Source organism: Rhinopithecus roxellana, chromosome 5 (genome assembly GCF_007565055.1).
Source record: "Rhinopithecus roxellana isolate Shanxi Qingling chromosome 5, ASM756505v1, whole genome shotgun sequence".
Classification (NCBI taxonomy): domain Eukaryota; kingdom Metazoa; phylum Chordata; class Mammalia; order Primates; family Cercopithecidae; genus Rhinopithecus; species Rhinopithecus roxellana.
Window position 1 is genome coordinate 84,360,467 of NC_044553.1, and position 27,876 is coordinate 84,388,342.

General features: G+C 42.5%; 1 protein-coding gene across 3 annotated transcripts in view; it reads right to left on the reverse strand.

Annotated features, from left to right (window-relative positions):
* The window catches only part of RAD51B (RAD51 paralog B), a 774,018-nt gene that overhangs the window by 56,897 nt on the left and 689,245 nt on the right, over positions 1-27,876 (reverse strand). Inside the window, exon 12 of one of the 3 annotated variants that reach the window (XR_004057382.1) lies at positions 23,004-23,051. The exons of the other annotated variants lie outside the window; for them this stretch is intronic. The gene's annotated coding sequence lies outside the window, so the exon portion shown is untranslated. Of the gene's footprint in view, positions 1-23,003; positions 23,052-27,876 lie in introns of those variants that run through there. 3 annotated transcript variants of the gene reach the window in all.

A 27,876-nucleotide genomic window follows, 5' to 3' on the forward strand; every position in this document is an offset into this window, starting at 1 on the left:
CTGTGTGCATTTAATCACCCTTAGCTGGGCCGAGCTAATGAAATGCTGGGGCCTTGCCCTGCCCTGACCCTGCTGCTATTTCTATCTGAGCTCAGCACGTCCTTTGCTTGACAGTTGCAACCGAACAAGCAGATTTTTCTCTCCCATCTATGGAGTGTAAAGAGCCTATTTTGGCAGCCTGTGGGGCTGGGGACCCCTCTGGAAACCCAGTGAATGCCCCTGGAGGTTAACGTGCAAAGCTGTTTTCCAGACTGAGAGGCGGGCGGAGGAGGGGGTGGAGTGCTGGCGACCTGGAGGCAAGGAGGCTGTGGCTGGGGGCTTTTCTGGGGCAGAAGGGGAAGATGAACCTGGAAGAAGCATGGGGCCATGAGGTGGGGCTGACTGATCCATCCTGTCGCAAACCTGAACAACAGCTCTTTGTCAGTTATCAAAAATCTCCCTCCCTCACTGGGGTCAAAGTGAGAAAATCCATTGCACTGGGTTTCCAGTTCGCATGGCATGGAGAAAGGGGGGATCCCTGTGGAGAAAGACTGCTCTCTTGAAGTTCCTAGCTGTTGTTTTAATGATTTCCCAAGATTCAGAAGTTAGGGAATAAGATGGCAAAATTATAGGCATTTATCCATACTAAAATGTAGGGATTTACACTTAGCTAGTGGGGAAAAACACTTTCTTTGAGGGAAGTTGTAGAAAAGAGGCAAAAACAATGTGTTAAATGTGATGGCATGGTGGCTTTATATAGAAAGGACACATCTAAAGAAGGATGTAAATCAGGGGTGACAAACTCAAATGCCCTCAGGGGCCAGAGAGATCAGAGGTCACCGAAATGAGAGAAGGGAGACAGGTGGGAACTGTGGCCAATTAGAAACCACTGGGCCAGCCCCACCCAGGGTAGGCTGGTCCTGCTTGGCCCCAGCTCTTTTTTGCCATACAAGTAGGCAGGCCCATGATTTTCTGTAATTTGAAAAAAGAGAAATCAGAAAGCTCTATTCTTACACAAAATCTCCCAATTGTTAATGTTAGAAACTAATTCAAGATGTTAAAAAAGAAAAAAAAAAGCGGTGTGCTAGCCAAACAAACCATGTTGGCGTTCTGTTAGCCCACCCCTAACATTAGCAGAGCCTGGGGCAAGAGTACAAACGGAGGCCCCCATATCATATGTCTAAATATTTAAAAGTATAAATCAAGCTGACTAACTGTTAAACAAAATATATTCTGTCTGTCTACAGTGAAAAAATATGCCTTCCTAAAGACCTGGCAGCCAGGTGTGAGAATTAGGAGTTCTGGGACATCTTGGAGTTGCACACAGACACGGGGCAGCAGAGAAGAGCTGGCTCCTGGCCCCCAGCCCTCACCTTTCCACCCCAGCTCCAGCCTGCACACCTATGGGAGTTGAGCTCTGTCTATCCCCTGACACCTCACACAGCCTCCCCTTGGCTGGCCCTCTGGCTTAATGCTCCTCACATCAAAGGTGCAGACTGCCCTTAGGAGGACAGACTCAAATGGATTTGGTGACATTTGACAGGACTCTGAGGACCTGGGACCCAGAATGTGAGGTGTCTGGGTCTTTGGCCCATGGGACTGGAAAGAGCCAGAGCTAGGCTCTTTAAAGTGTGGGGTCCAAGTCAGGGTCCCCTCCTAGCAAGACCTAAGAATGTTACTGGCCCCAGTTTGAGATCGCTGACTTAAATAAACACCCAGAAATGAAGACGTCTTGATGCTTAGCCCGGGTTTTTGACCAACTAGCTACATGACCTTGGGTAAATCGTCATTGTTTTGTGAACCAGTTTCTACATAATTAAAATGGGGACAAAATACCTCTTCTAACCAATTCATTTGAAAACTGAAATGAGATTACATATGAAAATATTTTAAAGCAGTAAATAAAGAAATAAAAAGGCCAATTAAGAAAAAAAAAAAAAAACTGCCACAGACACAAATTTTATCAAAGGGAGCATATATGTGAAGGTCTCATTCAAAATATCCCATTAAGAGTCTTTTTCCCATCCTGGCTAACATGGTGAAACCCCGTCTCTACTAAAAATACAAAAATCTAGCCGGGCGACCTGGCGGGCGCCTGTAGTCCCAGCTACTCAGGAGGCTGAGGCAGGAGAATGGCGTGAACCCAGGAGGCGGAGCTTGCAGTGAGCTGAGATCCGGCCACTGCACTCCAGCCTGGGCGACAGAGCGAGACTCCGTCTCAAAAAAAAAAAAAAAAAAAAAAAAAAAAAAAAAAAGAGTCTTTTTAATCTCAAGATATGGGCTAAATCTAGAAGAACTAAAATGATAGTACTTTTCATTAAGGTTGTTTCCTCTTTTTCAACAATCCCTTAGGATGGGTCTCCTATCACACTGATCTTAAAAGGACATTGCAGAGGTAAATAAAACAAAAACAAAAGTGAAACCCGTTTCAGTGATTCGTGGCTCCTTTTTAAGAGCAACCTCCTTTAACCAACATTAAGGTAGGATCTCTATTTAGGGACAGGTGCTATTATTGTGACAGTCACTCTAAAAATGTTGGGTGCCTTTTTTTTTTTTTTTTTTTTGAGGCGAGATCTCACTCTGTCGTCCAGGCTGGAGTGAAATGGTGCAGCCACGGCTCACTGCAGCTTCTACCTCCCAGGCTCAAGTGATCCTCCCACCTCAGCCTCCCAAGTAGTGGGGACTATAGATGCTCACCACCACACCCACCTAATTTTTTCAATTTTTTTTGGTAGAGACAGAATCTCTGTTTCTAGGCTGGTCCTAAACTCCTGGACTCAAGGGATCCTTCCACCTTGGCCTCCCAAAGTGCTGGGATTACGGGCATGAGCCACTGAGACTGGCTGGGTCTCAATTTTTAATGAAAGAAAACCAATAGGAAAAATAGCAAAAGGGGGAAAAAAGACTATTTAAAAGAGTAATGGAATACTAAAAAAATTCCACAAGGATCTAAATCAATAACAAGACTGAACTTTTATTTTTAAAGATTTAAGAAAAATTAACTTCAAGCCGTAGAGTTAGACAAAATTTTACGAAGGATTACTTGAGCTACCAGGAAACATTTATGTGACAGTTAATTTAAGAGTTCCTTCCAAAGAAATAGAGTTTGATAGAGATAATCATGCAAAAGCATGACTGGCCTGGTACTGAAAGATATCCTTCCATTTAGACAAATGTAGGGCTCTGAAAGTACAGCTGGAGAAGAAATACAGTTTTATATAGTCTTTTTTTTTTTTTTAATTCAATCAGCTTTCTCAAGTTGAAATGTTTTATATATTCTTAAACATCCAGGGAGGGGTTGGGAACGGTGGCTGCCAGAGTGCCTAGCACTCATCTCCTGTTCCTAATAACAATCTAATTTCCTTTTGGAGGATTACCTTTTCCCAGTAGGATACAGTCTGTGGATATTACTGGCCATCAGGAGGTTTTTGACTCAAGCTGGGCCAATCAGGTGCTCCCTTCAATGGAAGGTAAATTTTGAACAGAGAGACAAAGAGAATGGAGATGTCAGGAGTTCCATTCCATCCAAGTGGAGTGTCCTGACCAGACCTGTGGGACTCTTGTGACCCTTGTGGTTCCTGCTTCCTAGTTTCTGGAATTTGCCTGCTTCTTACCCATTTCTAAGACTGGTTCTTCAGCCTTCCCTCAATCCTATGGGACCCTTATATCCTTCTGTTAAACTCTGGCTTATGTTAGCCAGAGGTATTTCTGTTGCATGCACCCAAAGAACCTTAGCACATACAATAGTACCAGTGCACTGTGGGTCCTGATCTCTGGTCCAAATCACCAAGGGCTCCTGGAGACCTTTCGTGTGGCTGACCCCAGTGAGCATGTATCTCACTGAGGGATAGGGGAGGCTTCACACAGAAATAGTGGTACTATCCCAGGCTTCCTCCAGTCAGTTACACATACTCATTGTTTTCCTTGGTTTTCCTGAAATGTTGGAATGTTCCTTTGCTTTTCCACTTCATAGTATGAGCTGAGCTGTTCATAAAACAGCCAGCAGAATCCTAGCACTTCGGAGGGCGCTCCCAGAATGATTTTTGTAGTTGGAATCTGTATGACAGTGAGCCAGCCTGGTGATCCTAAGCCTTGCTGTAAGCTCGATGTGTCAATATCACATGCTTAGAAATTAGGTCTCAATGCACCTGACTGCCCTTAAGAGAAGTCAGTGGAAAAGAGTGCCGGGTTTGCCAGGTGTCGGAATGGGAATATGCAGAAACTAAAAATAACGAAGAAGAGCAATATGCGGGGAGTGAGGGGTGGGAAATAAAAAGATCTGGGAACTGATAGTAGAAGGTGCCTGGGTCACAATCGCAACAAGAGATGAACAAGAGTATAGGACGTTAGAGGCAGCAAATGCCCTAGGCTAGCTTTTAGACTAACATTTGAAATCAGTGTTCACGTTTATTGTTTAACTTTTAACCTCAGTCACCACTAGAGGTCTGGCCTCTTTGGTCTTTTACCATTACCTGGGCTTCTACTTTGAGATTGTTCTGTACATCCACTAACCATAAGAAGGTGATGTAATTTGGAATTTAAGAATACAGAGGCTCCAGAACCAAACCAGAGCTAGAGTGTGTTTGAACTTTGGCTCTACAACTTGCTAGTCCCATGAACTTAGGCAAGCTACTTAACCTTTCTGTGCCTCGATGTTCTCATCTATAAAATGGGGATAGTAATAATAATAATACATATAAAGCACTTAGTAGTATCTTTGGCATATTAGTGCTCAATAAATATTAGCTACTATTAATCAATCAGCCAACAAATATGTATTGAGCATCCACAATGTTCCAGGCACTGTTTTAGTCCTTGGGATAGATCAATGAACAAAATAGGCAAAGATCTCCACCTTTGTGGAATTTACAGTCTAGTAGGGGTGGGAGTGGGAGGACAGATAAGGTATGTTGGCAGTGTTATTAATATCTGACCCAATATCCACCCGCTCCACTTAGCTTTCTGGAAATCTTCTAGATCTTTATCCTCTTCTTTCAACATTCTGTTCATCTTTGTGCCTTCACTGAAACCTGATTGGCCCTGAGGAGGTGGTTTTTCTCCAAAGCACCCAAAAGTGTGGTTGTTGTTTATCTCACTGTCCCATATCCCAGAGCCTGTAGATAGAGAAATGGGCTTCCTTACTTTCCACTGCTACTTCCAAACCCTTTCTCCTTCTTTATCCTTTAAAAACCACAGCTATTTGGATGCTCATTCCTTCACTTATCTAACCCTTCTCCCACTGAATTGCTGTCATCAATAACCTATTATTCATTTATTAAACACTTGGGCATATAACTCCTCCCTTTCACCCCTATTTTTGCCATCGTTCTTGGTGACTTTAACATCCTTGGTCTCTGAATTCCTGACCTTCTCACTTCCAATGATCTATTCTTCCACTTTCATCAGCTACATTTAAATGGCCACAGCCAACCTTGTCATCACCACCTTTCAAGTCTAGATTTCAACTGTCATACGCTGACCACCATTTTCATCCTTCCAGCCAACCTTCTGTAGTATTTCTGCTCTAATAATTTTTTGACCTCAATAAGACCTCCAATCAATTAAGCTCACTTGCTTGTCTGTTTTTATTGTTTGTTTTGTTTTGCTTGGTTTTGTTCTATTTATCACCTCCTCACAGGTCCTTGTTTTCTCTTTACCCATGATCTATTCCATGGTCCGCTATTATAAACACTGCCTTACACCCCTTTGCCCCTCTCTCCTCATGCCAAACTCTCCTAGAAAAATCTTCAAATCTGGTTAAACCCAGCTATTTGCTTAGGCTGAAACAGTCCTGAGGCAATTTAAGATTAATGGAGAAAGTAATTCCACTGAGTTGACTGATTACACTTTAAATCTATGACTGCAGTCCTCAAATGAGTATTCAACATTGCTCAGAAAGGCTACATTTTTTTCTACAGTAAGTTTATTTTAACTTTTCTAAGGTCACTATTTGTCTCTTCTCCCCTCAGACCTCCAATGATCATCCCCTCTTAACTGATGATCTCAATTCATGTCTTACTGAGAAAACAGAAATAATCAGACAGAAACTCCCTCATCCCTCCACTGCAACATCTGTAAACCTCCTGGCATAGGAATTGTCTTCCTTCCCATTGCAATGGAGGAAGTAGCTCTGTTCCTCTTAAAGGCAAACACCTCTACTTGTGCTTTGCATCCCATCCTCTCTTGATGTCTCCAGGACTTATTCCTAAGGTCATCTACCTCTCTTTTCTGCACAATCAACTTCTTTCACTCTACTGGATTATTCTCAACAGCAAACAAAGTGCTCAGGAATCTCCCATCTTTAAAAATCCTACATTGATACATTCCCCTCCAGCTACAATCTCAGTCTCTGTCTCCCAATTAGTTTTACCTAGTGCCTACAGAATGCTGTTGACTTCTGTATATGGATGTTGTATTCAGCAAACTCAAGGAAATATCTTATTATTTATAATAATTTTCCTATACAATGGATTCAGTGGATTTTCTGTGTAAACAACCTTATTATCTTTAAAGAAAGATAGGTTTCTCTGTTTTCTTTTCAATTCTTATACCTCATTTCTCTTTCTTTTCTCATTGCACTGGTAGGACTTCCAGAATGATATTGAATAATAAGGGTAATAGTAGGTATCATCTTTTTTCTGAAGTTTTACCATTGAGTGTGTTATCTATAAAGGTATTGGTTATATGTTCTTTATCGAGTTAAGGAAGTTCCTGCCTATTCTTACTTTGCTAAGAGTTTATGTAATAAAGGAACTTTGAATTCTATAAAATAATTTTTTTCTGCATCTGTATTAAGACATGTCATCTCTACTAATATTTTATTTAGAAAATTTTCATCTATGTTTTAATGGATTAGTCTATACTTGTATTCTTAGTTTTGGTATCAAGTGCCTCATAAGATGAGTCACTTTCCCTTTTCTTCTACACTCTAAAACAGTTTGTATAACATAAGGGTTAGCTGTTCCTTGACAGGTTGGCCGAACATCCCAGAAATCCACCTAAGCCCAATGTCTTTTGGGTAGAAGACTTTGATTTGGGGTAGCAATTCATTTCCTACATGGGTTATTGGTTGATATGGATGTTCCAATTAATTATTCTTGATTCAACTTTCAAAATTTACTTTTCTAAAAAAACATTAACTTCCTCTACTAGTATTAAGTTGTTCATAGATTTGCTCATTATATTTTTTATGATTTTTTATTCCAATTGTAGCTATCATTATAAATTATGTTCTCTTTTCAATTCTTAATATTATTTATTGCATTTTCTTTTTTTCTGGAGCAGCCCTGCTAGGGTTTTATCTACTTTACTAGTAATTTTGAAAAATCAAATTCTGGATTTGTTCATTCTTTTGTTGTTGTTTCTTTTCCATTCATTTCTGATAGTTTTATTTTTTTCTGCTTTTTTCAGGCTTAATCTATTGTTCTCCTTGCTTCTAGATTTAAACACATCTTTTATTGAGTTTTAAAAACCAGATTCCACTGTGGTCAGAAAATATGTCTATAAGTTATCAATTCTTTTTTTTTTTTTTTTTTTTTGAGACGGAGTCTTGCTCTGTCGCCCAGGCTGGAGTGCAGTGGCGCAATCTCGGCTCACTGCAAGCTCCGCCTCCCGGGTTCACGCCATTCTCCTGCCTCAGCCTCCTGAGTAGCTGGGACTATAGGCGCCCGCCACCACGCCTGGCTAATTTTTTGTGTTTTTAGTGGAGATGGGGTTTCACCGTGTTAGCCAGGATGGTCTCCATCTCCTGACCTCGTGATCCGCCTGCCTCGGCCTCCCAAAGTGCTGGGATTACAGGCGTGAGCCACCGCGCCTGGCCTAAGTTATCAATTCTTATAAATTTGTTGAGACCTTCCTTTGTGTGGCCTGTTATGTCAATTTATATAAATGTTCAACATATTTTTGAAAAAGAACATATATTCTCTATTGTTGGACTTTGGTTTTTATTTGTTTTTGAGACAGGGTCTCGCTCTGTCACCCAGGTTGGAGGCCAGTGGCATGTCATCTTGTCTTACTGTAGCTTCAACCTCCCAGGCTCAAGCAATTCTCCCTCCTCAGCCTTCACATTAGCCACCACATCTGGCTAACTTTTAAATTTTTTTTGTAGCGACAGGATCTTCCTATCTTGTCTAGGCTCGTCTCAAACTCCTGAACTCAAGTGATTCTCCTGCCTCAGCTTCCCAAAGTGCTAGGATTATAAATGTGAGTCACCATGCTTGGCCTATTGTTGGATTTTGAGTAAAGGATATATCAGTTTGTGGTTATATCTTTTATGTTTTTAATAAATTTCTGTAAAAATAAATTTAAATCTACCACAATTTTACATTTTTAAATTTTCTTAGTTTTTGCTTTACATGTTTTGAGTTTTAAGGTTATGTTTTTAGGGGCATATAGGTTCATGAATATTATATTTTCTTGTATCATTATATATCTCTCTATCCCTATTAATATATATTTCCCTAGATTCCATTTGTCTTACTGTGACACCACCTTTCTTTTGGTTAGCATTTTCTGGTATGTCTTTTGTCATCTCTTTATTTCTAAGTTTCTGTGTGGTTTGGCTTAAGTAGGTCTTTTATTTTTTTATTTTTTATTTTATTTTTTATTTTTATTTTTTTGAGACGAAGTCTCGCTCTGTTGCTCAGGCTGGAGTGCAGTGGCCGGATCTCAGCTCACTGCAAGCCCCGCCTCCCGGGTTTACGCCATTCTCCTGCCTCAGCCTCCTGAGTAGCTGGGACTACAGGCGCCCGCCACCTCGCCTGGCTAGTTTTTTTGTATTTTTTAGTAGAGACGGGGTTTCACCGTGTTAGCCAGGATGGTCTCGATCTCCTGACCTCGTGATCTGCCCATCTCGGCCTCCCAAAGTGCTGGGATTACAGGCTTGAGCCACTTTTGAAAATAGCCTATAACTGAATACTTTAAAAATTCTAATCTGATATTCTCCAATTTTTAATAGATACATTTAATAAGCTTACATTTATTGTAGTTACCATCATATTTGACTTACTTCTTCCATTTTATTTAGTTTTCTATTTATTTTCTTTCTTATCTTCTCTTAGGTTTTTTCTTCTTTCCTGTCTTCTTTCTTTTTTTGTCTTTCCTGTCTTCCCTTAGGTTGGTGAGGTTTTCTTTTTTTTTTTTTTTTTTTTTTGAGACGGAGTCTCGCTCTGTCGCCCAGGCTGGAGTGCAGTGGCCGGATCTCAGCTCACTGCCAGCTCCGCCTCCCGGGTTTCCGCCATTCTCCTGCCTCAGCCTCCCTAGTAGCTGGGATTACAGGAGCCCGCCACCTCGCCCGGCTAGTTTTTTGTATTTTTTTAGTAGAGACGGGGTTTCACCGTGTTCGCCAGGATGGTCTCGATCTCCTGACCTTGTGATCCGCCCGTCTCGGCCTCCCAAAGTGCTGGGATTACAGGCTTGAGCCACCGCGCCCGGCCGAGGTTTTCTATATTCTGTTTTCTCCTTGGTTGGTTTAGAACCTATAGATTGACATTCTTTTCTATTCATAATTACCTTAAAGTTTTACCATACACATTTAATTATATATGTTTTAAAGTCTAAAATTTTCAATATCTTATCCTCCTCCCTGAACAAGGCAAGACTCTTAGCACACTTTACCCAGTAAATGCTCTTTCTACTAACATATTATCTGAACATATTACTTTTTAATTTAACTTTTATTTTAAACTCCAGATTTAGTTATAGTCAGTTGAAGTAAGTCTATTTTAATTTATTTATTTCTGTGCCCACTATAGTTTCTTGATTTCTATGCCCTATCTTGAAACTGAGTTATTTCTTGATATAATACATCTTTTAATGGTTCTTTTAGTGAAGACTCAATGATATAAACTTCATTTTTAAGAAAATCCTAAAACTGCCTTTCTTTTAAGTCAGCTCTTGAAAGCTAGTTTAGGTTTAAAACTCTAGATTTCAGGTGATTTTTTTCCCCCTCAAATAGTATATTTGAAGATACTACTCCACTGTCTGCTAGAATCTATTGTTGTTAATAAGACGTCTATTATCAATGTAGCTATCATTCTTTTATAAATAACTCTCCTTTCTCCCTGGTAACTTTCTTTTTTTCTTTCTTTCTTTCATCTCTCTCTCTTTTTTTTTTTTTTTTTTTTGAGACAGGGTCTTTCTCTGTTGCCCAGGCTGGAGTGTAGTGGCATAATTATGGCTCACTGTAGCCTTGACCTTCTGGGCTCCAGCAATCCTCCCATACCAGCCCTTGAAGAAGCTGGGACTATAGGTGCATGCCATTATGCCTGGCATTTTAAAAAAATTTTTTTGTAGAGATGGGGTCTCGCCATGTTGCCCAGGCTAGTCTTGAACTCCTGGGCTCAAGAGATCCTCCTGCCTCTGTCTCCCAAAGTGCTGAGATTACAAGTGTGAGCCACTGTGCCCAGCCACAACTTTTAATACAATCGTTTTTATCCTGGAGGGAGATAGGTTTACTATCTCATATGTATGTATAAAAATTGGAGCTTCTCAGTATATCTTCACGCCCTTAACTCTGACTTGGGCTACATTTTGGTGGTTTCTTAAATACTATCTTCCTAGTCACTAATTTTCTCTTCATTTACTTCATGTCTAGAATTTATCCTATCTGTATATTTTATCTTTTTAATTTGTTCTTTTTCATATTTGCCATTTCTTATTTCTGCCTGCTTTATTTCACAATATCCTTTTTTAAAGTAGGTGTTATTTCTCTTTGAGTATTTAGACAAATTTAAAGTTTTAGTCAGATTGTTCTGTTAATTTCTTTTGAACAAAATCAGTCTAACAAATGTTGATTTTGTCGACTGGGTTTCTTAGTGTTGAATATTTTTGCTTGGATACTAATTTTGAGAGTGAGGTCTTCTTTCTTCTTTCTCCTCATTTTCTTCTATCCTAGAGGTTTTGTAGAGGTCTCTGGTTCAGAATCAAGTGATGATTTAAGATCTTTCCCAGCCATGGTGTTACCGATCTCTCCCTTAGTAGTGAAAGCATCCTAGTTTCTGGTTGCTAGGCTGTGATTATTTCTCCTGCCTCCATAGGCCTACAGTTTCCTATAAGAAACAGTCTCAGACGTGATCATCAGCAGCTGTTTTTCAACATTCTTTCCTAGTAAGAAAGGTCCACCTTACAGATCATCTGAGGTCAAGAGTTCGAGACCAGCCTGGCCAACATGGTGAAACTCCATCTCTACCAAAAAATACAAAAATTAGCCCGGTGTGGTGACATGCGACTGTAGTCCTAGCTACTGGGGAGGCTGATGTGGGAGAATTGCTTGAACCAAGGAGGAGGAAGTTGCAGTGAGCCAAGATTGTGCCACTGCATTCCAGCCTGGTTGACAGAGGGAGATCCTGTCTCAAAAACAACAACAAAAAAAGAAAGCCCCACTTCAGTGTTTCATTTTTAGAAGTGAGCCTAACCCCAGTAATCCATTGCACTTGAAGCAATTTTAGTCCTTCTCACCACACAGGAGCCTCTAGCTGGGCTTCTGGATTTAGAACTCAGCCAACCTGTGGCTTCAGCCTGGTTGACCATTTCAACTAATCCACCTAGAGAAAGAAAACCTGTATTTGATGAAACAGAAGAGGGTTGTGAATTCCTTGGAGTTGGACGTACCAGGGTTTCTTCTGCAGACTTACCACTTACTAGCTGGGAGATTGGGAGCAAGTTATCTAACTTGTTTGAGTCTTAGTTTTCTTGTTCTTCAACTAGAAATGATAATACCTACCTCACAAAATTAATGAAATAACATTTAAAACTGTGCCTGACACCCAATAGATGCTCAAAGAACATATTAGAGTAAGTATTAAGTAACCATTTTAAAAGGGAAATAATTAGTTCTGAACAAATCTATATTTGCCAGGATTTTATTTTTTTCCACTAATTATGGACCTTGACTCAGAGCTTTCTCTTTCTTGCTCTTCATGCCACCCTCCTGACATTTACTGGTCAAGATGTTTAGTAATACGAATTTTAACAGGCTGTTCATGGGTTTTTACAAGAGATCAGATAAAGCTTCATTTATTTATGATTTATGTCCAACTTTTAAAGTGTATTTGAGGTAGTTTACAATGAAAGTCACATATGCAATAAGTTGGTTGAATAAAAAAGAGAAAATTAAACCATAGAGGAAGAAGGGAAAAAATTTATGCCCAAAATCTGAGTTAATTGTTACTGTAATTGAGCATTAAATTTGTTTAAGGCTTCCTGGCAGCAAAAGGGAAAGAAAGAGGAAATATGATGAATGACATCATTCTCAATGGCTGAAGTTTTTCTATGAAACAGTGTAGCAAGGTTATGATGGGCTAGAAACCATGTAGGGATTATGCTCCATTCAGGATGTATGGTACAGAAGAGTGGAAGGAATTCTTTACTGCCAGCCTTTTCTCATGGCTTTAGCACCAGTTTGGACGACTGTGGTTTTAGATGCAATCTTAGTGCAATCTGACTGAAGCCCGCAAACTGAGATGGAAGACTTTAAAAAAAAAAAAATGTTTTAAAATTTTGTAGTATTAAAAATACACATTTACTAAAGAAGATTTGGAAAATTCGAAAGAGTATAAAGAAGAAAACACAAATATCCTTACAATTCCACTGCTCAGAAATAATCATTGTTAATATTTAGTAAATTTCCTTCCAGGCTTCTTTCTACGCATACTGTATTAGCTGACTCGTTGCAGTTCTTTCTGGCTCTATGATTCTACAAATTAGGTGGCCTTTGGCCCAAGTGGTTGTTGTGTTTAATAATAAAAATAGCTACTGCTCATATATTGTATATCTGATGTGCTCCAGACACTCTATTGGTGCATTATGTAGTCCCAGTCCTTCCAAGACCAACAGGCACAAGGAAGTTTTCCCTATTTGCAGAGAGGTTATGTAATCTGTCTAAATCACATAGAGTGAAAGGAGCAGCAAAACACAAATCTGGGCGTGTCTGCGCAGCATATTCTCTTTCTCCTACAACGTGCAACTTCTCTGAGACCCAGGCGTGCCCCTGATCTCTGCCACTTTGTTGTGACTCCTGGAAGTGGGAGTGCCAGAGTCTGACATCAGCTCAGTTGGTTCCCGGGCCTCAAATGGCCAGCCCAGAAAACAGAAGGAGCTCACTCCTCCCCTCCTCTCTCTCCTTTTGTCCCCTTCCCCCACATGCCAGAGGTCAAGAAGCTAAACTCTCTAGGCCCCCAGGTTAGTTCAGGCAGCTGTTCAGACGGTTTTTACTTTGATAAAATATTGTAATTCAAACCTCTTTCATGGGGATTAAAGTTAGGAAAAAGTCAAGAAACCCAGTTCCATTGTTTTCAGTCCCAATAATACCGAAGAGCATGTAGGATTTTTTGTTTTGTTTTGTTTTTGTTTTTGTTTTGTTTTGGTCATCGTTATCGTTGGGCTTTATAATTGAAACTTAGTGCGGATGTAACTTTTTTCTCTCCTGATGTCCCCGTTCTGCCCAGAAACTTCTCTCTTCGGCAAGTCACAGACCCAAGAGTCTTGCAGCAGTCCCAAGCAGCCATTAAGAGTCACAGATTCAGGTCGCACTGTTGTCAGGGCAGGCTGGCCGCCGCACCCAGAAGGGGCAGCCTGTTATGAGTGGCCTCTGTCCAATGCAAGCAGTGTCCCATGTGCCAGGGGCCACTCCTGGCTGAAAATGAGCTAGTCTTCTCCTCTCCCCTTTACCACTTTCGGGGACCTAAGAACTGAATCCAGAAGAACGAAGAGGCCTGAATATCAGAGGCTCTTGGTGGGCCATGCAGTGCACTGAGATCCTCTGAGCTGAGGTCTTCCATGAAGAGAGCTCTGCAGCAGTCTAGATGAATCAGGCTGGGTTGCCAGGGGGTGTGAGTCAGCAATAAGATGCCCTCTCCCCACTACACTTGCATAACGCTAAACACAGGCTTTGTCTTCCCTAACAATCACTCATCTGGCTGTGACACACCAGAGCCTGCTTCCTGGAGGACATGTTCATGGGAAAAATATTTTAAAAGAGGGTGTCTACACCAGAGCTTCAGCACTGTGTGCAACGGTAATTCATCTCAATTGTTAGAAGTATAATACAGTCACATGTCGCTTAACGACACTTTCTGAGAAATATATCATTAGGTGGGTTTGTTGCTGTGCAAACATCATCTGGTATACTTACACAGCCTAGATGGTATAGTCTACTACACACCTAGGCTATATAGTCCTATATATGGTCAGTTGTTGACCAAAACATTGTTATGTGGCACATGACTATATGTGGCAAACCATGAACAAGCTGGTTTTCCAAATGACTTGCCTCAAGATTTGGGACCCATTTAATAATAACAACAATAGGAACAACAGCAACAACAACAATGAACACTTTTATAGCACTGAACATGACCCAGATAGTTCACTAAGCACTTGACATGTATTAACTCATATATTTTCCCCATTCTACATATAAGAAAACGGAGGCGCAGTGATCTTAACCAATGTTCCCAATGTCACAGAGGTAGTAAGAGCCTGAACCAGAGCCCCAGGAATTCCAGTTTCTTAACCCAGCTCAGAAGCTTGACTTGGATGTTCACATGATGGAATGGTGGAGGACGGAAGAAAATTGTAAATCACAAGTATTTCCCAGTTGATAACTTCTCAAATCCAAGGATGGCTCAGGTTGGCTTCTGGCGCTTGGCATGTCATGGTTCTATCATGCTAATTCCATATTCCGGAGCTCATAGACGTTGTGGCTGGCTATCTGGAAGGGGAGAAAAATCCCCCAGACTCTGTGCTGGCTGGAAGTGTTTGGCATTTTGGGCGAGTGAGGGTGTGAAAAGCAGCTTGTTGTAATGCTACAGGATGTCTGGACCACACTAAGGAGAGGCCCTGGCAACACTGCTGAGAAATGAAACATCACTCGTCAAGAAGAGACCCCATTTGCAGGGACACACTGATGGCTGAAGTGCTCACATGTAGATGGGGCTTAGCCAGGAGAACCATGAGAATTCCCAGATAGTCAGTGGGAAGATGCTAAGGTGACCACCATGGTTTTCACTTCCCAGCTCATGGGACAATGTCTCCTCCAGGTCCTATGACCTGGGGGTTGAAAACCATGATAACTTTGAATTACTTTCTTATTGCTGTTGTAACAAGTTACCATTGATGGAATGGCTTAAAGCAAGGAAAATGTATCTTATAATTCTGGAGGCCAAAAGTCGGACACGGGTCTCACTGGCCTAAAATTAAGACATCTGGAAGGCAATGTTCCTTTCTAGAGGCTCTAGAGGAACATCCATTTGCTTCCCTTTTCCAGCTTCTAGAGGTGGCCCTCAGTCCTTGGCTTATGGCCCCTTCCATCTCCAAAGCTGGCAATGGCCCATTGAGTCTTTCTTACATGGCTTTACTGACATTGTCTTTTCTGCCTCTCTCTTCCACATATTGGGACCCTTGTGATTACGCTGGGCCAAGGACAAACTTTCTATCCTAAAGTCAACTGATTAGCACTTTTTTGCTTCCTTAATTCTCCCTCACCATGTAACATATGCACAGGTTTAAAGGATCAGGACTTGGACATCTTTGGGAGGCCATTACTCTGCCTATCATAGGCCACAGATGGAAAGGGTGGAAACCCCTATCACAAACATTCTTGGTCCAGTTGAGGGCCTGCTAAGCAGCTGGTGGTCCCTGCCACATCCTGGAGAGAAATCGTTGGAGACCTGCCTCAGAGAAAACACTGTAAATCACATAAATGGTTTTTAAAGAACTACAGATACGTCCATCTTCTTGAGTCAAAAAACTCATTTCTGCTCCCTGTCAGAACCTAAAAAAGAACCATCTGTGGGGTCAAATCATTGACACAGGCAGCCTGGAATCCTTCTGAACAGTGACTGCAAGGGACAGTTCATAGGAGAACGTGAGTGAACTCAGTTCCAAAATCTCAGAAGAACACATCCAGAACATTCCTTCATCATGCATCTCGGATCTGTTAGGCACAACTTCAAAGACAGCTTGAGCCTGTGGGTGTGTTTAGCCTCTGTGTGTCCCAGGGCAGCATGCGTAGAACTCACAATGTGCTTCCATTTCTTGGTCTTGAACCAACCGCTGTCAGGAATGTGGAGGAGTAAGGCCCCTAATTTCAAGCCAGTCATGATTTACTCTGTCCATAGATTTATCTTTCATATTCTGCTCTGGCCATCTCTCAGTTTTAGTCTGTTCAGCCTGAAATGGTTACATTTTTAAATTTTATGCATCTTTTCATCTTTTTTTATTTTTAAACGTTTGACATGCGTAACTCATTTGAGGATCGTGACAGCAGCTCTCTCTGTTGGTTGGTCAGAAGCAGTGCAGACGCCATGTGTGTCCTTGGGAAGGTGGCTTCACCTCTGTCTCAATGTCCTTGTCTGCAATATGAGGATAATTATAGCACCTGCCACCTAGGGCTGAAGTAAGGAGTAAGTGAACCATGTAAAGCCCTTAGAACAGTGTCTGGTACTTGGTAAAGCTGTGATACACCATAGTTGTTATTATTATCAAAAGATTAAATAAGACATGAACCTCTTTTACTGTCACAGAACTGGCCATTTTGATGCCACCAGACCATTGATATTCACCCCATTTTGAGCAAGACAGACACATTCCTAAGCAATATGCTTCTTTGTTTTGCTTTATAGGAATATAGTTGACCCTTGAGCAACATGGACTTGAACTGCCTGGGTCTACTGATATGTAGATTTTTTTTTTCAACCAAATACAGATAGAAAACACAGCACTTGCAGGATACAAAACCTGTGTGTATGGAGGACAACTTTCCCTATACCAAGGGACAGTCCCCCACATATACCAAGAGGCATTCCCACAAATGCTTTTTCTTGTAGCAGAGGGTAGACATCAAAGCCCACTGTTGAAGGGGTAAATGATAGGCAGATGGAAAGCTGGGCACTTATGCCAGGGCCAGGAGAAAGTTCCTCTATCCAGCTTGGGTTAGGGATGTAAATAAGGTATAGTGGGTTATCTTAGTGCTCTTTGGTGCTGGCTGTCTTCCTGATCCTCACCCAAACTCAAAAGGGAACCTCCCAGAGAGTGCTACGTTGCCCTGACAGTCAATCAAATCCTATTAATCCAAAAGGCCATCCCAGACATCATGAACAGATCTTGGCCAAGTTCATTCTAATCCAGCTTCAACCCCCTCCATGCCCCAACTCCACTTTCCACTCTGTGCTTTGTGGCAGTGTTGAATGCCAGGGAACTGTCCTTGGGGACTGTAAAAAAAGCCTTCAGGCTTCCCATCCCACGGCAGAGCCACTTGCTATCCTCTGCCCTCATGCCTGGTATCTGCTTTCCACTCTCATCACAGCCTGCCTCTGAACAGCCAGATTTTACCACCAAGCCTGGAAGAACTTCAGGGACCAAGAACCTTAACTCCAAATGGAACACAGGCCACAAATATTCCTCAAATATGTACCCCAAAACAAAAGGGTCCCCGGGGATTCACTTTATCTTACCAAGTTTCAGCTGAGGGGAAAACATTCTAACGGCAAGTAAGAAAAGCTGTCAGAGAACTGTTTTGTTCAACATCAAGTGCATTCCAGGCCTTATCTAATCAGGGAGCCCTCTTCACAGCTGATGCAGAGGTTGTTCCTGCAAATTGTTCCTGAGTCAGGCAGAGGGGCCTTCATTTTAAATGCAAAATAATGTTCTTTTGGCACGGGCAAAGTTGGTTGGCAGCTGGAGGTTTGGGGTGACCTCTGATCCTCTCCCACAGTTCCCCCCAAGTCCCACTGCACAAAACTAAGCCACGCTCAAATCCCAGGCTCTAATTGGCTCTGGTTTGTTTTGCTTTTCTCTTCTATCCAGAGCTTCAAAAGGCACTTCGATAATTGTTTGAGGCATGAAAAAGGCAGGTTTCAGCTTTCCTAACTGGAATGGAGGTAATTACTGTCTTCCACACACGAGCCGGTACATGCTTCAAATCAGATGGCTCTGGGTTGTTTTAGAAAGTGTAGCTGGGCCTCTGAGCCAGGAGAGGGAGGATTATGGAGCCTTCCAGTGGCTCCATGCCAGAGAGGGAGGAATTCAGACATCCCAGAAACGGTGAGGGAAACTTCCATATTTTTTTTTTTTTTTTTGCAGTCTCTTCAATTCTGCCCAAGAGATTTGACCTGAAAAGATTGTGCCTTCGACCTCATCCTGGAAATTCAGGTAGCAGTTTTCGGTTTTCTCTCTCAGGAGACAGAAGCTGACACCCCACATGACTCCCATCTTTTCTGTAATCAGCAACCAGGGCCTTGACCTGCGCTGTCCTCCTTTCCAGCTGCAGAAAGGTGTCAAACTGAGTCAGGTCTAGTAAGAGCTGCCTCAGAGAACCAGAACGTGGATTTGCTTTTGTTCTCTCAGGACAGCACACCCAAGCGGGGGCAGACTCAGGCTGACATCCCACTCACGAGGCCCGGAGTGTGGTTTGGGTGCAAGACCCTGCTTCAGATTTCAGCCTGCCAGCTGTGTGTCCACAGGCAGCTAATAAACATCTCTCATCCAGCCGCAGCCTCACCCAGAGAAGAGTAACCGAGCCAATCTTATAGGGTTGCTGTGAAGTCAGTTAACGTAGGATTGAAGTTTGCTGTGAAGTCATAGCGACCCTATGTTATGGTTAACTTCATTTAACATAGGGTTAACATAGGTTTAATATGAGGAGCTAACAATTACATGTAACAATTACATATAAATGTTAGCTACTGTAATTGTCAGAGGCATGGCCACTGGTGCCTAAGGAACCATTCTGAGAATTCTGGAGGTTTTCAAGACTCTGGGGATTCAGAAATGGAGGAAGAAAAGAAGCTGCTGCAGGAACAGTGCGGGGAAGCTAGAAGGGAGCAGGGTGGCAGCCCCAGCTCAAAAGGTCTCCCTCTCAAGGGCACCACGTGAAACGTCGAAGGTTGCCTGAAATTCCACAGATTAGAGATTTAGTTTTGCTTCTTTATGACAATACATCTCAAAGAGAACTGGCTGGTTAAACATTATTCATACATCTGTGTGAACTGGTTTATCTGCTCTCTTCCTAATACCTACACACTTAGAGGCTCTGGGGAGCAAAGAGCCCGGGTCTGAGTTCGGGACTAGGAAAGGAACAGAAAGTAATAACTTAGAGTCACGAAGCACTGTCCAAGACATGGCCAGCTGTTTAGACTCTGAGAGCCCCAGTTCAATTCACTGGCAGGCCTGCAGACAGCCTGCCTGGCTCATGAGAAGGGAGAATTGGGGAGTCAGGTGTGTCCTGGAGGCCCTGAGTTGCTTTTCTGATGTTGGTACTTTCACGTTGCCCACTCATAAAATACCCTTTGCAAATGGCTTCTGGGACTCCCTCCTCTCTGGGAGTGCCTCCTTCGTGAGCTCTGCATATGAGTGGCCCAGAGAGCAGGCCCCAGCTGTTGCCTCTCCTTGGACATTCCATCCCTATGACCTCATCCAGGTGTGGGCTTGAGTCACCTCTCCACTACCGACTCTCTTGATTTGGATATTCAGTCACCTACTTGACCGCTCTTTCAAGTACTTCAAACGGAACGCTCCGTGTCCCCTTACCCCTACCCCATGCCACCCAAAACAATCCAAACAAACACCCCATCAGCCTGGTCTCCATGGACATGTTCTTGATGCAGTCAACCCTTCAGGACTATTGACGTTTCTCTTTGTACCTTGTACTTTTCTTGCACAGCCCTTAGGACAATGTATCATCACTTATTTATTTTTATACTGACTTGTGTAATACCTGTTTCCCAATAGACTGTAAAATTCCTGAGAATGAGACCAGGTGGTTTGTCTCCTTTCTTCCACACCCTCTCTGGCACACAGTAGGTCCTCACTATGTATTTGTTGAATGGATAGTATTAAAGTGAAGATGGGTCCTGGGGTGAGGAAGAGTTTCTGGGCACAAAGAAAGGCCGTGAAACCTGGCAAAAAATACATGAGCTCATATCTTGTTTTCCTGAAGGGCCATTTGGTTTCTTCCTCCTCCCATTTGATGAAGTTTTATGTTTAATTAAAGCCCTGAATAGTTAGAACAAATATATAGGAAATGATCACATGATCATGAACTTAGCAAACTGCTACAAACTTAACTGTCTAATATGGGGAGTGCCTAAATGATATGCATCAATATGGTTGACTCTCAATTATCCATTCCAGTGCATAATCTAATAGCCGATAATCTAATAGTTCATAATTTACTTGCCTATCACCCCATAAGTTTTACATGTGGCTTTGGATTATGTTTCAGAATTTGCATCAGGATATAGAGGGCTCTGATGGTTTAGGAAATCACAGTACTTTGAGCGTATATGTCCTATGTCACTACCCCAGTTGCCCATTAAGGATTCCTCTGGGTTCCAACTGCATGTTGAAAAAATACTGCATTGTGCTTGGCAGGAAAGGGCATTGGTTTTTGTTTGTTTTGCTGTAAAATTGGGTCCAAACCCCAGCTCTTGAATTTACTAACCAGCTCTGTTTTCACACTACCTGTCCCCGTCTAAACCACTCCCTCAGGCAGGTGCAAAACAAGTCGAAAGCAGAGTTAAGCTCCTTATGAACTTTCTGTTTTACATCTAGGCAAAGAAACTTTCTCTCTTCTCCTTTTCTTCTCTTTTTCTTTCTGCCTTAAAAGACCCTCTCTTCCAGCTCAGTGGGATGAAGCCAACAAGGTCTTCACTTTACAAAATCATGCCTGATTGTGAAAGCTCCTGATAATGTCTAGGCAAATCTGAAAGAAAAATGCTGTGCTGGGCAATCTAATATGGAAAACTGACTCTGGGATTTCCCTGGCTCCACTGGCCCCACCATTGGTGCAAATGATGGTGACTTTCTCCACGTTGTACATACATCTGGGCATTTGCTCATGCTGTCTTGGGTCAAAGTCTCAAGTTGGAAAATGGGTTCATCCTGAGATCTAAGGCAGAACCAGTCGTGTTGTCAGTGGGTAGCTGAGACCCCAAAATTCCCACCTCTTTTTCCTGTCATGAAGTTTCTATCTCAAGGGAAAACAGCTGTCCGTTCTTAGGCCAACTGGGACTGAAGCCAGCTGTTCCTTCCAGATGCCAAGAGTCAGATGCACACCCACTCTTTTCTCCTTTTCCCTCAGGCTGAAGTCTCAAACTTTACTGAATTTATTAATAACCTTAGGGACTTGCTAAAAAGCATTTCCCCAGGCTCTACCTCCAGAGACTCTGATTCAGTTAATTCAGGTTGGCCAGGAAATCTGCATGTTAAATAACAACCCTCCTGCCCCACCTCATTTCTGATCTCTAGGAAATTCCTATGTAATTGGTCTGAGAATCATACTTTGAGTGACAGTAGCTACAGTGGAGGCATTGGTGTGCCGGTAGATGTTTAACAACTGGCTCTGGAGGTGGAAAAGCCTGGTTTGTAGCTTGCTGATTTCTGTGGTACAAATATTCCCACCTTGGTCAACTCAAGCTACAAATATGACATCATGATTGTGAAGCTGGGCAAAGGTTTGTGCAATCAGTTCTGATAAGCCCATAGTAACTGATTTCAGCATGCCCACTGGGTGGAAGTGGCCTCCAAATGCTGGTTCCTAGGCTCTGGCATAGAAGGGCCACTGTTCGGTCTAGAATGTCACATCCCCTAATTTTTTCCCCTAAATCCTTTGTTTTTTGAACGGTTTGTTTTGGTTACCGGCTCTCAGAGACCTTGAGGGGTTCCAAACCAGAGAGCAAGGAAGGGGAAGAGAAGGAGCTCTAGGAAAGAAAATGCAATTAGTGTAGGATGTTGGCCTCAGCTACACTGCTAACCTTGTTCAACCCAGCTTTCAGCAGGGAAGGGGTTTCAAACACCTGTCCCTGCCTTCATTTGATAAACTTTCTGGTCAACTCACATTAACCTGATCCTGCTGACCTGGAGAAGGATGAAAAGGCTGAGTGTCGGGGACCTGAGGGGATGAAAGGGGATGGGGGGGCGCCTGGGGGGTCTCATATGACCTGGGGTCACCATCGGCTTAAGACTTCCCCTTTGTCTCCCTGCTCTGGCCCCATGTTTGAAGGTTCTGGTGATTTCCTCCCGCCCCCGACTAGGCGAACAGATGTGGAAAGATCTCCAGTTCCCAGGGCTCGGGACACAACTGCCTGTTGTTTCCCGCTTGCAGACTGGGGCCTGCAGTCACAGGCAGAACAGCTACGCAATCACTCGCCAAAGAGCTGAGCCCAGTCAGGTGTGGGGCGCAAGCCTACTCTGCCTTTTGGGAGTGAGAGGATGTGTAAGCCTAACTCAACAAGAATGGAAAACAACTATGTCCCCGCCCTGTCTTGCTCTAAGTCCACTCTGTAGGAATTCAGAGGCACTTTAGTAGAGGCAATGACTTGAGCTCTTCCACGGCAGTACAGTGCTCACAGGTGCCATGGCCGTTTGAACAAACGTGGCCTTCGGGGCCGGCTGCTTCTCTTGTCCCATGCTGCAGGCACTGCCAATGTCAGAACTTTGCCCACTTCTAGAGTGGAGTTGAGGGAACCCTGATGCTCTAAAAAGGATGTTTTCCTCAGCCCCCTGAGCATTCAGGGCTCACTGGATCAAGGCGGTAGAAGAGTTACAAAGGAAGGGGTGTAAGTGTTAGCTTCCTTATGTATCTTTTTTATTCAACACTGACAGTTTCAGAAATGGCTTAGAGCCTAGCTTCCTCACCACCATCCATATACCTTTGACAAGTGAGATAAATAAAACCATATAAAATCTCCCTTAAATAAAACGCCTGTCTCATATCTAGTCCATCTACAAGAATAAGCTGATATCTAATGATATGCTTTCTAGTTTATGCAATAAATGGTGGTGATTACAATTTTGCCCAAAGACTTGGTACACATATGTCTTAGCATGTAGCACATTTACCTGTAAATGCTACAAGTAGTAGAATGGCAGCCATCTCCCTAAAGCATTGATTCTCCAAGTGAGGTCTGCAGTCCCCGGGGATCCCTGAGACCCTATTAGGGTGTCTGCAAGCTGAAAACTATTTTCATAATAATACCAAGATGTTATTTGCCTTCTTCACTGTGTTGACATCTGGGTAAAATTGCTGGCGCTGAACTATGCTGGCAATCATGGTATTCTTCACTGCTACAAACCTACAGTTGGAAAAAAATGCCAGTTTCACCGAAGAATGTCCTAAATTAGACAGTAAAAATTATTAATTTTATAAAATCTTGCCCAAAAGTGTACCTTTCCTTCCCTTCATCCCCCCCTCCCCTTCCCTTCCCTTCCCTTCTCTTTGTGTGATGACTTGGAAACAAAGTATCAAGCATTTCTGGTGCATCTCAAAGTATGACAGTCATCTGGAGGAAAAGCACTTGTGTGAGTGTCCTGAGTTGTGATCTGCACTAGCCACTTTCATGGAACACAATGTTTACTCAAAAGGACCAAGTAACCATGGTTATTCAGATTTGGTTATTTGACAGACATTTTCTCAAAAATGAAAAAACTGAGCTCATCACTTCAAGAAAGAAAATAATTGACAGTATTTTCTGCCAAAATAGAAGTATAAAGCAAAAATTAGAATTTTAAAAAACCTGTATCTGCCATAGTGAACTTAACACCTTCCCAACACTTATAGAGGTTTTTGATGAGATCAGTGATGATATTAACAAATAAGAACTTTTAGTTTTCATCATGATGCATCGAACTTGAAAAATCTGCATGACTTAGTGAAGCAATATTTTCCAAATGACCCATGCATATTATTACAAAATCATGCATGAGCAAAAGATCTATTCAGAGTACAAGCCAGACAACTGAATTTTAACATAACTGAGCACAAAAAGTTCATTGATAGAGTTTCAGATTCCACATTGCAACTAACCTTAGTAATCTACTATTGGTTGGGTTTTAGTATAATGTCAAACAAGAATATTCACAATTATCTGAAAAGACTATTAAAATATTCCTCCCTTTCCAACAAAATATCTATGTGAGGCTGGGTTTCCTTCGCATGCTTCAACCAAAACAACATTATCACAGCTGATTGAATGCAGAAGCCGATGTGAGAATCCAGCTGTCTTCTATTAAGTCAGACAGTCAAGAGATTTGCAAAAATGTAAAACACTGTCATTCTTCTCGCTTGGGTTTTTTTAAAAAGTTATTTTTATAATAAAATGTTATTTTTAACATTTAAATGGATTAATGAATATATGCATTTTAATAAATTACTAAATGTTAATTTATTCATTAACAATGAATATGTATTAAATGAACAAATATTATTTTTTGTTTTAGTTTTTAATATGGTAAATTATTTAATTATCTATTGCTGTATAGCAAAGTACCCTGAAACCTAGTGGCTTAAAACAACAATAATCACTTGTTATCTCTGGTTGCTGTGGTTTGGGCATTCAGGAGTGGCTTGGCTAGGCAGTTCTGGCTAGGCAGTCTCTCATGAGGTTGCAGTCATCTGAAGGCTTAACTGGGGTTGGAGGATCTGCCATCAAGATAGCTCATTTACAAGTCAGGCCAGTGTTGTTGGCTGCGGACAGGAGGCCTTGGTTCCATCCTCTCCGTGTAGGTCTTCCCCTGGGGTACTCAAAACACAGGACTTGCTTTTCTCCAGAGTGAACAATAGAGGCCAAGTGGGAACAAGTAGTCCTTTTTATAACCTAGCCCCTGAAATCACCTACCATCACTTCTGCCATTTTCTACCTGTCACATAGACTAGCCCTGATTCAATTTGGGAAGAGACTACACAAGGGCATGAATACTAGGAGGTAAGATTTTTGGAGGCTATTCTAGAAACTGGCTACCACAGGATCTATCAATAGATACAATCCACATAAACCAAGGCTCCTCAAGATCATCAGTCAACAACTATTAAGCATATAAAGGAGTACTTAGAGCCAAAATATTTTAAAGTTGCCAGCCTAAAGAAATGGGTCCAGCTTCCTGGCAGGGCATGGTGGCTCATGCCTGTAATCCCAGCACTTTGGGAGACCGAGGTGGGCGGATCTCCTGAGGTTGGGAGTTCGAGACCAGTCTGGCCAACATAGTGAAACACTGTCTCTAATAAAAATACAAAAAATTGGCCGGGCATGGTGGCAGGCGCCTGTGGTCCCAGCTACTTGGGAGGCTGAGGCAGGAGAATGGTGTGAACCCGGGAGGCAGAGCTTGCAGTGAGCCGAGATTGCACCACTGCACTCCAGCCTGGGCAACAGAGTGAGATTCCATCTCAAAAAAAAAAAGAAAAAAGAAAAAAGAAAGAAAGAAAGTGGTCCAGCTGGGTGGCTCATACCTGTAATCCCATCACTTTGGAAGGCTGAGGTGGGATGATCAATTGAGGCCAGGAGTTTGAAACAAGCCTGGGCAACATAGCAAGGGACCCCATCTCTAAAATAAAAGAAAAAAATAGCCAGGTATGGTGGTGCACACCTGTAGTCCTAGCTACTTGAGAGGCTGAGGCTGAAAGATCGCTTAATCCCAGGAGGTTGAGGCTACAGTGAATTGTGATTGCACCACTGTACTCTAGCCTGGATGACAGAGGGAGAGAGACCCTGTCTCTCTAAAAAAAAAACAAAAGAAAGAAAGGAAGAAAAGAAGTTATTGATCCATATGTCTGAAATGTGTTTGCTGTCTATCTTTGTCCTGTTGTTCATAGTTATACCATCATTTAGGCAACTTCTTGCTCACTTACCCTCCACGAGCTTGGACACAGGTCCTTTTAGCTATTTCTTTTGAACTTGACTTTACTGGAGACTCCATTATGAGTTTTAACACTCCCCATAACCTTTGTGTGATTTGTACATAGAAAATACCCCCAAAATTACAAATAAATTATTAAACTAAAGGAAAGGTTAGTAAGATTGCTGGGCATAAAATTAATATTTGAAAATAAATTATATTTCAGTAAGATACACAAATGGCCAATAAGCACATAAGAAATGTCTTTAGTATCACCTGCTCTCTGCAGCTCCCAGCTGCACCTTCCCTGGAGCAGAAGTTTTCTGGGCTAGGTCAGGCCCTCCCCTTACCGCTTTATAGAAGACAGGGAAGAAAATCACTCACTCTATGTAATTTTATTTAAGAGAGTGCAAGAATGTCGTGTTTGAGCCTTTCACTCTTTTTTCTTTGTATTTCTTTTCGAAAATGAAAGAAAACAGCCAGTGAGATAGGATCTCAGGTCTAGAATTCCTAGCAGGTAATTTGGGAGTTGAAAACAAATCTCCCCTGAAATGCATTAAACAGGTGAAGGGGATTCCAGTTTCAACCCTTAAACCACACCTTATCCTGGCCTGGCAAATAACTTCCTCCCAGCCTCAGGCAAATCCCAACTTCCACCGCCAAATGCCTGCAGTTAATAAACGTTTAAACAACAACAAAAACCCCAAGTGGAAAATGGAAGACTGATTGCAGGCTGAGATACCAGAAGGGCTGCTTGGGAGCCCCTCTCTGAGAGCCCTGCCCACAGGAGGAACGTTTAGCCAGGGAAGCCGGGGCCTGGAGCTGGGGAACCCAAGACATGCTGTCTTTCAGAGCGTCAGAGCAGGGTAAATATCCGACTTGAGTCAAATGATTATTTTTCTTGATCAGATTTGTGCATTAGAACTCCATACCACAAGCCATGGTCAAACCCTTCAGAATGGCCAAAATCTCCAGATTGCATTATTGGGCCACAGCAGGTCCTGCTTCTTGCTAAGTGCTGCAAGACTGGAGTTTCCAAGCTCTGGTCTAGATAAGTCAGCTGAGGGTTGGTAAGGAAGTTCTCATGGGTCCAGAGAGAACTGAGAAAAACAAGGATCATGTTATGCTGTGGGAATGTCCTCCGCGGTACTTTTTATTCCCATTTTACATATCAGGAAACAGAGGCTCAGAGAGGTTGAATGACTTGCCACGTAGCTAGTCGGTAGCAGAGCGAGGATGGAGATTCACATGATCAATCATAGTGACTACCATTTGCTGAGCACCTGGAGTGAGACCGGCAAAGCACCTTGTGCTTTGTGCCTGTTAACTTGTTCAGTTCTCATGGATCACTTCCTTTTTAAAGAAGTGAAACTGTTCAACAGAGCTTCCTGCCATGAGGGAAACCTTCTACATCTCACTGTCCAATAGGTAGCCACAAGCTCCATGTTGCTATTGAGCCCTTGAAATATGGTAAGTGAAACTGAGGAACCAAATTTTTAAATTTTATTTCACTTAAATTGATTTAAATGTAAACAGCCACATGTGGCTGGCAGCTACTGCACCGACCAGCACAGCTCTAAGAGGTTCAGTAGCTTTTCCAAAAGCCAGCGGAGTAATGAGGTGAGGGTTGTGTTGTGGGGTTGATTGAGCCCCAAATCCATGTGTTTCCCCTTTTCTTTCTGCACCCCCGTGAGGTGGCCTGCCTTTTCCAAAGTAAAAGACACTGGGAAGGAAACTGACCAGACAGTATACAATCAGCCAAAAATAAAGCTGGACCCCCTAAATATGGCGTTTGTATTTGAGTCTGCTTCTTCCGAGTGTGTCTGGAAGCCCCCATGGGTGGCAAAACAACCCAGCTGGGGGCTTCAGACCCTGCACCAGTAACTTCCAGAGCTCACCACGGTCCATTTGGCTGAGGGTTCTATGACTCACAGGTTCCAACCCTACAATTTAAACAGCAGCATTTCCTTTTTCTGGGCTTAACACTAATTGGTAGAGGTAGTGAGCTCCCAGGCCCAGCCTCACCCTGTCGAGACATGTAGCTCTCAAAAGTTCCCACTGGAAGCACCACCCATGAGGTGTAGCTACCATTGCCATGTGTCTGAATGCCAGTGTTTAACCCAAGCTGGCCCATTGTTGTTCCACAAGCCTTTCTATAGCCTCTGAATGTTCATCTTTGCTGCATCACTCCCCTCCAAAACCTCCAAGGACATCCTGTGAGGCTCAGAACAAAATCCCAAGTCACCACTTCCATGGCTGGCCCCTGCCCACTGCTCTGACCTGATGTAC